The sequence below is a fragment of the Juglans regia genome, chromosome 6 (assembly GCF_001411555.2).
Source record: "Juglans regia cultivar Chandler chromosome 6, Walnut 2.0, whole genome shotgun sequence".
Taxonomy (NCBI): Eukaryota; Viridiplantae; Streptophyta; class Magnoliopsida; order Fagales; family Juglandaceae; genus Juglans; species Juglans regia.
The window spans coordinates 26,975,162-26,986,476 of NC_049906.1; the positions used below are offsets into that span (position 1 = coordinate 26,975,162).

Sequence of the window (11,315 nt, forward strand, 5' to 3'; positions counted from 1 at the left end):
GGCGTGTAACCACCATCTTCAGCCTCCTCAAGCCACCACTAACCCATCCCAACCATCCACCACCCCGATGTACCACCCATACATGCACACTCTCCCTCACTCTCCCACGGCTTCTCTCCACTTCACGACTTCGATCCGCCACCGTACGCCACCTTGGCGCCACTTCAGCACCACCACGAGCTCCCCCAGCACCCCCTCAGCTCCTCCATGGCCAGCCATGACCAGCCAAGCCTTTCTCTCCCATTTCCATGCATTGAGGCACACTGGTTCCCCTTGGAAACCCACGGCTCCGCCGTACTCCACCACCCCAGCCGCCACGAAGACCACCAGCAGCCTCCCTTGATCTCTCTTGGTCCAACCCTAATCCCGAACCATTACTTTATATGGTGGGTAGCCACTGCACGTGATGGACAGCCACTGTGCATGGCTGACCGCCACTGTACACGGCTAGATCCGCCATGTTACGCTTCTTGCCACCATGACATGGCCACCACGAGCCCTTCTAAGACCACACTTAGCTATCCAAATGCCCAAATAGTCACCAGACGTGGGTTAGCCACCACATACTACCCTTTCGACATTATCAGCTATGACGATTAGCGAGCAACGCACGGGTTATCCCATTGATGGTATAACCCTCTATCCCTCATTATTTATGTTAGATGTTGATTAATTGATTAGGTTGTGGACTGTCCTGTTAGTATTGTGGAATTCGCTGTATTGTGGTGTGCTGTGTAGTGAAGTGATGGGCATGTCTGTGTAGTGTACTGTGAAGTGTTGTGGACTGTGCTGTGTAGTGTGATTGTAGAGTATGTGCTGTATTGATGACGTGGCATGTGGAATGGGAACAGTACACGGTGAGTGTACTTTGTGTGTGGCGTAGTGTGGGATAAGAAGAGTATATGTAAAATATACCCTTCTGACGTATTATGTAATGGGAAGAGTACACGCGATGACTACTCTGTATAGCATGGTGTGTGCGAAGGGAGTACATGCGGAGTGTACTCCATATGGTGGAGTGATGCACCATATGGCGGGTATGCCATAATGGTGATGTGGCGTAGTGTATAAAGGGAGTACACGTGAAGTGTACTCCATGTGATGGAGTGATGCACCATATGGCGGGTATGCCATAATGGTGATTTGGCATAGTGTGTATGAGAGGAGTACACGCGGAGTGTACTCCATGTGGTGGAGTGATGCACCATATGGCGGGTATGTCATAATGGTGATGTGGCGTAGTGCGTGTGAAGGGACTACACGTGGAGTGTACTCCATATGGTGGAGTGATGCACCATATGGCGGGTATGCCATAATGGTGATGTGGCGTAAAGTGTGAAAGGAGTACACGTGGAATGTACTCCATGTGGTGGATTGATGCACCATATGGTGTGTACGCCATAGTGGTGATGTGGCGTAGTGTGTGTACAGGGAGTACACGTGGAATGTACTCCATGTGGTGGAGTGATGTACCATATGGCGGGTATGCCATAATGGTGATGTGGTGTGGTGTGTATGAAGGGAGTACAGATGGAATGTACTCTATATAACGGAGCGATGCACCATATGGCGTGTATGCCATAATGGTAATGTGGCGTAACGTGTAACGGGAGTACACGTGGAGTGTACTCCATGTGGTGGAGTGATGCACCATATGGCGGGTATGCCATAATGGTGATATGGCGTAACATGTGAAAGGAGTACACGTGGAATGTACTCAATGTGGTGGATTGATGGACCATATGGCGTGTATGCCATAGTGGTAATGTGGCGGAGTGTGTGAAAAGGGAGTACACGTGGAGTGTACTCCATGTGGTGGAGTGATGCACCGTATGGCGGGTATGCCATAATGGTGATGTGACGTAGTGTGTGAAAAGGGAGTATACGTGGAGTGTACTCCACGTGGCAGCGACACTTCTTGTGGCGTGTTGCAAAGATAAGGACGGTTGTGTGATTGATGGGCAGAGAGCGTAGTAAATAGTGTCGAGATATGTGGAACAGTGTCCCGAAGAAATCATGGTGTAGCTTGTAGTCTGAGGTGACAAGTGTCATCGTGTTGGACTTTTGGCTGGGAGTATGGATGAAGTAGCAGAACAAGTATAACAGTACGTAGTGGAAGCATGACTGGGTAACGTCACATAGTGACATGGTTACTGGCAGTCATGCTTATGATGGGTGAAGAGTTAGTGTAGGAATGGTGTAGTAAAATGTGACGAGATGTCACGATGTGACGGGAGTACGTGAGGAACTGTACTCGTGATGAGTTAGGAGTTGACGTAGTAGAATGTTGGGTATTGCAACAAGGTCACGGTGTAGTTTTGGAGCAATCTTGAGCTATATGACGTGACATAAGGCGTAATTGCGAAAGGAGTCTTGTCTCACTAAGTGTTGGGATGAACTGTCAAAAGGGACGGGTAGCATGAAGAGTCATGCTAGTTGGGTTAAGAGAAGGTTGGTATCGGAGTATGGCCCTTGTCCCTACGAGCAGGTGATCAACATGTTATATGTTGGTCTCAGGTGATAAAGGGATAAGGTACATGTGTAATCTGGTTAGACACATGTGCAGGACGGATTTACCATATGTAATGGGTAATGTGACGCCCCCAGATTCCGCTTGGGATCGGACGGACATCTGAAGCGTCGGGACATGCAACACAAGGTTACCTGCCTCCGTTCATGACATATAAGATGCAATATTTCTAACATGCATCTAGCATTATGCAATATTCGCAGCGGATAATTTTTTTTTCTTTAGCAATACTATGCATCAAACTAAAATATCCCAAATACTTAAAACATACTCCATACTTAACAACATACTAAACAACTAAGATCACAATAATAGTCCATAAGGTTGTGATCAAAAGAGTGCTGGAGATTGAACTCCACAAATACAAGTAGTAATCTGAGGTAACAACTGTACTACCATCTACGTCACACCGTCGCTTAGTCGACCGTTTCCAGTTGGTCGATTCCCGGTTCTCCTTCAGATCCTATAACAAAATCTACCATTCGGGAGGAATGGTAGTTGGGACTACCACAGCGAGATTTGATTACAAATCTCAGCAAGTTAACAGAAAACTTCCACACAAGTTAATGATGCATGCATGGCAGTAAAAGCATGAATGCATAATCAAATCATAAGTAATCATAGCATAACTTGACATACAACATAACATAACTGGCATAACTTAAACTGAAACTGAAGTTTAGCATGAACGTAACTTGAAACATAACATGGACTTGAAACATAGCATGAACGCGAACTTGAAATATAACATGGACTTGAAACATAACATGAACGTGAACATACATAATTTGAACATGAACTCGAGCATGACATAACATAAATGTGAACTTGGAACATAACGTAAACGTGAACATAACATAACATGAACTTGAAACATATTCTTGTTTCATGAGATTACCATGATTGCGTGAACGTAAACTTGAACATAACATAACGTGAACTTGAAACATGACTTGAACGTGAAATACATGAACTTGAAATCTTATTCAATAGACTTAATCATTAAAGTGACCATATGGGTGCTACACAGGTCCCCTTGAGCCGTGTGTCCCTGCCGATTACCGCATCACATCACAGGTGTCTATACCAGCTGTGAGTGCGTTAATACGTACTCCACAGTTGTTGTGGCCCCACATATTCTACGTGTCACAATTGCTGTGTCTCACATAGTGTTTGCTCCACAGTTGTTGTGGCCCCATGACTTATTTGTTTGTGCCACACTTGCTGTGGACACACGTAACATAATGTGTGGTACCATTGGCGTTAGTGCCTGGCGCGCTCCGGTGACCAGCTAATTAGGCCCAATTCGCAACATGTTGACTGTACTTCGTCAACCCAGGAAATTTCACACATATTTAGACACTCCAGCGTGAACAAAGGAGTTCCACTAGGATATTACCCCATCCTAGCGCTTAGGGTCATGATTGACATGAATGATTTAACTGGCATACATGACATTTCGTAACGTGACGTAACATGAACGTGACATAAAAGACAAAAGTCCTGACGTAGCATAACGTGACATGAACGTAAGATGACATACATGACATACTTCAAGACATAAATGTAACATAGTACATTTCATAACATGGCATACATATAACATGCAACATTTCGTAACATGGCATATCATATAACAGACAACATTTCTTAACATGGTGTAACATGTGACAGTGAATATTACGTGACATGAAATACATGTAAAATATGGCATACTTAACTTAACATGACATACTTGCAATGTATAGGAATACGTGACAGAATATTTTATGTAACAGATGAATAATTCATGACAGAATAAATTCTGTGTAACAGATAAATATGTAATGACTTGGCAGGGCACATATGATAACATGCATACATACAATTTAGTTCCCTTACTTATCACTCATACACATTAAACTGATAGTATGTTAAAAGCTAACTTACCTCGATCGTCGCATTCTACTAGAATAAAGCGCGAAACACGAGGAACTATAAAAGGTTATTCTAAAAATTAGAAATTAATTACTAACAATTAGAAATGTGAAAAGAGACAACTTAGAGTAAAATTACCATTTTACCCTCTACATGTGGGCAAATGACCATTTTACCCCTAACTTAAGGATTTGATATCTTAATTCTAAAAATTACCAAAATTTACATTCCTCATGTAAATTTTGTCCTAAACTCAAATATCAACTCAAAAAAATTTAAAACTAATCACAACTATGAAAAACTCACTATGGCCGAAACCTACGTAGGCCATTTGTCTTATTTTGGTTGCAATTCTTTCAAGTTCCAAAACTCATGAATAAACCAAAATCTTGTAACAAATATCTTCCTATCCTAAGTTTAAAAACACCCTTAAAAATATCCATTAAGAAAAACTAATTATCAACACCAAACTTTTTGTAAAAAGACCCAAACTTTTTAACAAAAAGTAAACCTTAAATCACAAGTTTTGACCTTCATAAAAACATCTCCAAGAATTCCAAAAAAATCAAATCTTACTTCTAACATATTCGTAACATCATCCTAAGATCAAACATGCTTTAAATCATCAAACAAAACTCACCAAAAATCACAAAACAACACTTGGAGTTTTTGGTTTTAAACTTAGTCCAAAACAGAAACTGTTTTTCCCAACTAACTTTGATCAATCTCTTGATTCATGGCTTAAAGACATGTGATCTTCAAACTAACACATCACATGGTTTAAAAAATGTGTCCTAAAGAAGATCCAACCATCAAACTTAAAATCACATGGCTAAAATTTAATAAAACATGGATCTAACTCTCAAAAACATCAAAGTTAAGGCCTAACCGAAATCCTCTTGCATAGAAAATTATATCTTTAAAACTAATACTAAATATCTTCGAAATAACATCCTAACATGTATATAAGAGGCTTAGGATCATCATATAAAAATATCAAAGCCTTTGGAATAAGATTAAACCACGAAATATTCAAACTTTCACAAAACAGAAACTGTTTTTCCACTTCCAGTTTTCAAGTTTCTAACTCAAAGAAAATCTATCATCAAAAGCTTTATTCAAGCAACAAAACCTCAATGAAAATTCATAAGCACATGTTAACAACACTCCATAAAATTTTCGGACCAAGATATGTCCATTAGCTTGGTCAAAACTTCCAAAACATAACATACTGTCCAGTTTCACGCCCAGAATGACATTTCCATGGTTAAAAATACTTTTTACCGATCAAATGAGCATGGAATGAGACTAATAAGATATCCACGGAAACTAGACTCAAAGAAGAACAATTTATGTCAAGGAGTCATCGTGTGATAATACTTACAAGGGATCCCAAATAGCCACGTAAAAAGACCCAGAAATCTGCCCGAGAGAGCTCTTTTGGGTTTCTCTCTAAGAACGGGGGAAAGAAGTGATAAAATGGAGAGAAGTGTGTCTTGCACAACTTTAGACTTCTGGAGGGGGAAGTTATGGGCTTGAATGACCCTTGATTGGAGGTAGATATGTGACATAAAGTGGAGAATAGTGAGGGGAAGAGACTGCCTGCAGCAGCTGTGAAAGATAGAAGTTGATGGAGTGGATTTCTCCTTCACATCAAGGGACTATTGGGTGCAGCCAATGGCAGTGGATGGTCTGCCATGTGGGGGAGGAAACTTCTCCAAGAAGCTTTGCCAAGGTGGCCAATTTCGTGGGCCTTGGTGGGCCCCACCAAGTGGGCTTCAATTTGGGGTTTAAAAGGGATTTGGTTAGGGTTTGAGATGCTATCAAGCCCAAAATCAATTTTTCTTGGCCCAATAAAATTCCCAAGGTTTAAAAGGTTGAATAATGATGTCATAAAAAGGATTTGATTAATTAATAGCATGTGGAAGTGATTTAATCAAGTGATTAAACACAATACTAGAAATCGGATTAAAAAGGGTTTGGAGGCCAACTTTAGGGTTTGGGAAAACCATTTAGGGTTTTGGTTTCAACCAAGCTTTTGGGGTTTCAATTGGATTCCAACCATTTAGGGTTTTGCTAGGGTTGAAACCCTCTTTGGTCTGGCACTATTTGGTGGAACAGATGAAACATAGTTTTGCTTAGGTGGCACGATCTCACACCTTGATTCCTTCACAAATCTATCTAACGGTTCTTCTTTGTGCCAAGTTTCTAATACCATTTACTATGTGTGGCTAAGATCTTGCCAAGTGTCCAAATAAAACTTCTCTAACCTAATTTGGACATTCCACACTGTGATTTTGAAAACACTGCAATGGATGCGCTTATCGAGATTACTATTCACTCCAAAAAAATACATAATAAATTTAGTACTAAAATTTTTTAAATATTCATATTAACCTATAGTGAAAATCGTTTAACGAAATTCAACCCCGAAGTACTCCTAAAAATAATATCACAATTTTCCATAAACGTTTCGTCCGAAATTATGAAAATAAGCTATTGCGCCATAAAATCCTAAATAATCCACTGAGTTTAATGGCGTAGACCATAACGCATTCTGACACTTCTAACTACCTCAAATAATTAAACTCATATTTCTAGCACTATAGTGAGTGATAACACTGACTATGTTAACAAACTAAAACTTGTGCAATTGATCGATTCATAAAACTTATGGGGTTTTCACGAGATTCCTAAAGTCAATAGAAATTCCACCAATGAATTTCTAGCAGGCTGTTACAGGTAATCTATCTTGAGAGTAGTTACATGGTGTTCAAGCCGCAGAGTTAGCTTAGAGCCGTGTGGCTTGTATGGATGGGAATGAGGATTAGTGTAAGCTAAGGTGCATGAGTGACGGGTGTAATGTCTAGGATTGGGATGCGTGATTCCATTGGTCGGAATCATGCTTCGGAATGTGGTTAGTGAGAAGAGTAAGATGAAGGTACTAGTGTCTTAATCCTAAGGTGAATCATGGGTTCACTTTAGTGGATGGGCACTCGAGGCAAGACCTTGAGTTGGAAGATGTGGTGACCGTAATGGGTCCCCAAAGATCTTGTCATAGTAAGGGACACATAAAAGGACGGGATAGAATGAGAGTGTTCCAAGTGAAGTATAGTTCTATTTATAGTTTAAGTTACTTATGCATTAGATAGAGAATGACGTTAAGGTTATGTGTATGCATGTAGGTTACCATCTAACAAGCACATGAATGGACTGCATGATATGAAAGTAGCATGGAGTCTAGGTAAGTCTTACATTCATACTCTTCTAGAGTTTTATAAGATACAATAAACGCTTTTCCTTTAAGATGCTTACGAAAAGAGACAAAAGATGTTTTACGAAAGAAAATGCCAAGTGTTCAAAGGTATACGTATGTACGGCCCGTCCTTGGCAGCCCCTGTTTACGCACCCAAAGTATTAATTGTCTCATGTGAATGGATGACTATACGCTATATCTATTGTATGTATTTTCTAAGAAAATCCATGAATTGATGAAAATGCATGAAAGGCATGAAAACGGATGCTTTTATAGATCCTACGAACCGACGCTTTCATGTGCGACATGAGGTGATGCTTATGGATGCCATAAAAGACGACTTTTAAGGTGACGCTTATGGATGCCATGAAAGCTGATGTTTAAGCTCATATACGTTCTTAAATGAAGTTTTCCATGAACTAACTGTTAAAGGAAGGATAGAGCTGAAATGAACTGAAAAATGAAAGACGATTTTCGGGCTTACGCCCCAAACGGTGTTTTTCTCATGAAATGATGTTTTCTTATAAAAAGGAATGTTTTCTCATGTAAGGACTGTTAAATAAAAGAAAGAACTGAATAAAAGCTCTACCTCTTTCGAGCTTACATGAATGAATGAAAAGCAAGAAAGACATGAAAACATGAAATGTATAAAAATACGTAACGGCCACATGAATGAAAAGGGTACCAATGAATGGGCAAATTGCAATGCCGGGTAAGTAGTACTGGTAGTGCACCCAGTGCTGCCCCCTGACTGAAAAGGGATTCCCAACCTGTGGCCACAGGCGGAGTCCGGGTCCAAAGGAAGACCGCTAACCCCAACACACGGGGCGTAACAGTGTGTACTGGCCTATAAAAGTGATAAGAATGAATGGATGAATGCATGAACGTATGAATGCATGAAAGCACGAACTCTTGAAGAAATGAAGGCACTGACGGGGGACACGTTTTACGAAAAGAAAGCCCATTTTAAAAGAAAACTCCATCCATTGACGTTTTCAAATGAACGCACGTATGACACGTATGCATGCACGTATAGTATGTATAAATAATGAATGCATGAATGAAAACCTATGTTGTTATATTTTAACTGTATGAAGTAATGCTTACTAGTCTTCAACTCATTTTAGTTTTTGTGCATGTCCCTCCCCCCTCAAGATTACGAGAAGCCTTTTTATTTCAAGATTAACGTTTCCGCTGTAAACCTCTTTTATTCTAAAACATATTTTATTTTATAAACGTAGAGTCTTGCACCCTGGGTATGCAAGTAAAAGTTTTAAATTGAACGGTAATTCCCGTCGTCCTATCTAAAATATTTTGTAAAAAGTCTCACCACAAGGACGGGTGTTACAGGTCTAATGCTGCCTAAACAAAGAAAACTGATCTTTCGTGTATGAGCGAGCCTCCCTATATATGTGCATATATATAGCACCAACGTACGTACTTAGCGCGTAGTAGTACTACCACACCGGCCCAGCTCTGCATATTATATACATTGAGATCATCAAATTAATTACTTCACCTATCTATCCATCAATGATGAAGACCCTTTCACTCATGATCTCCTGCCTTGCCTTGGCCTCCCTTTTTCTTTCTGGTATGGCTCATGATAAATTTCTTCAACGCTTTAACTATTGGAAAATGGATTATATATATACATATATATGTATTTTAGATATATGTATGATCACATTTTAATTTTTTATTTCTATTGAACAATCTCTCTCTCGTATGGTTCTCCTAGGCTTATGAAGTATTAGTTATTGTTGGAGAACACGCATGTGGGACACTTATCCTATCATAAAATGACATGCTTACCAAAATTTGTGGTTTACATAAGTACTATGTCATATATGCACATGTATCATGGTGATAAGCATGCATGTGTGATTTACGATCGAATTCATTGGCTGAGATGGATATATATGTTAGCTTTCATTTTCAACATATATGCATGGTGATAATGAATTATTTTGTTTGATGTTGCATATATATGGATGTTGCACGTACTCAACCCGCTAGAATAACTTTCACAAACAACTGTCCCAATACCGTCTGGCCGGGAACCCTAACCGCTTATCAGAAACCTGAACTATCAACAACCGGATTTGAATTAGCATCCAAAGCATCCACATCACTAGATGCCTAAGCTCCCTGGAAAGGCCAGTTTTGGGCATGAACTGGTTGTTCCACAGACGCCTTGGGAAGGTTCTCTTGCACTACTGCCGATTGTGCCTCCAGCCAGGTTGCATGCAATGGCAATGGTGCTGTCCCGCCGACATCTTTGTTAGAAATAAACATAGCAGAGAATGGTGGGCAAGACTTTTACGATGTCAACCTTGTCGACAGCTTCAACCTGCCTGTTTCAGTGAGCATAGAAGGTGGGAGCGATGATTGCCAGACCTCAAGTTGCCCAACTAATGTGAACGCGGTTTGCCCAGCAGAGCTGCAACTGAAAGCCGCGGATGGGAGCGTGATCGCATGCAAGAGCGCATGCACAGCGTTCAATCAGCCACAATACTGTTGCACTGGCGATTTCAGTACTCCAGAAACATGTCCTCCAACGAACTATTCCTTGTTCTTCGAGAACTAGTGCCCTCAAGCTTATAGATATGCTTATGATGATGTGAGCAGCACCTTCACCTGCTTCGGTACACCTAATTACGTTATCACTTTCTGCCCTTAAAGTACTTGATCATGAGATGAGATTAATAATTATGCATGCATGCATATTGTATGCGTTCTGCACTTCTCTTTATAATAATAATCGCCTGTGTAACAAATAATAATGAATTACTATATATAGAAACTTCATAAATAAATGGGAAAATCATATAAATTTCTCGTATTTTTACGTACTCTATGTTCACTGCATGCAACCATATATTTTTCATGGGAGTACAATATAGTACTACTCCACCAGAATCTCTCTGTTTGCGTCGATCAAAATTAACCCGTAACACAAGATTTCATAACTCTTTTCAACTCATTTTATCTCATCTGATTTAATTATTACAATTTTTTTAAATTTCTATACAAAATAAAATAAACAATTTAATTTTTTTCAAATTTAAAAATAAAAATTATATTAAAAAAATTATATTCTAATAATATTTTATTTAAATTTCAATTTCAATTTCAAGTCATCTCATCTCAAGTCATCTCGTCTAATCATTATAACTTTTATAAATAATAAATTTTTTTAATTTTTTAATAATAAATTTTACTTTTAAACCGACTGTACCGGTCTTATAATCTCCATAACGGTTCAAGAATAGGCCTATGTAGTTACCGTGAAGTTTCAAATGGGGCCTTCGTCAGGATCCCACAGGGACTTTGACTGTCACTTAAGCACCGGTCAGAAAACGACACGTGGAATGAACTTTTAAAAGTTTTTAAAAATTAATGCAAAGTAAGCATGAATCGAAAAAAAACAAAAAACTTTTAAAATATGATCAATAAAACTTAAAAAAGTTTAAAGAAAGAGTAAATTTAAAAACTAGAAAATTTAATAATGTAATAAATTTTATGAAAAACAATCGGACCAATTTAACTATAACTATAGGTGATTGTCCTAAATTTTCTAAGCCAGAGATACTAATTTCGAAAAAGTTA

The 11,315-nt window shown here is 39.3% G+C and overlaps 1 pseudogene; it reads left to right on the top strand.

Moving 5' to 3' along the window:
• The first annotated feature begins 9,217 nt into the window (after positions 1-9,217).
• On the top strand, positions 9,218-10,386 carry LOC108979166 (annotated as a pseudogene).
• Positions 10,387-11,315: the final 929 nt, after the last annotated feature.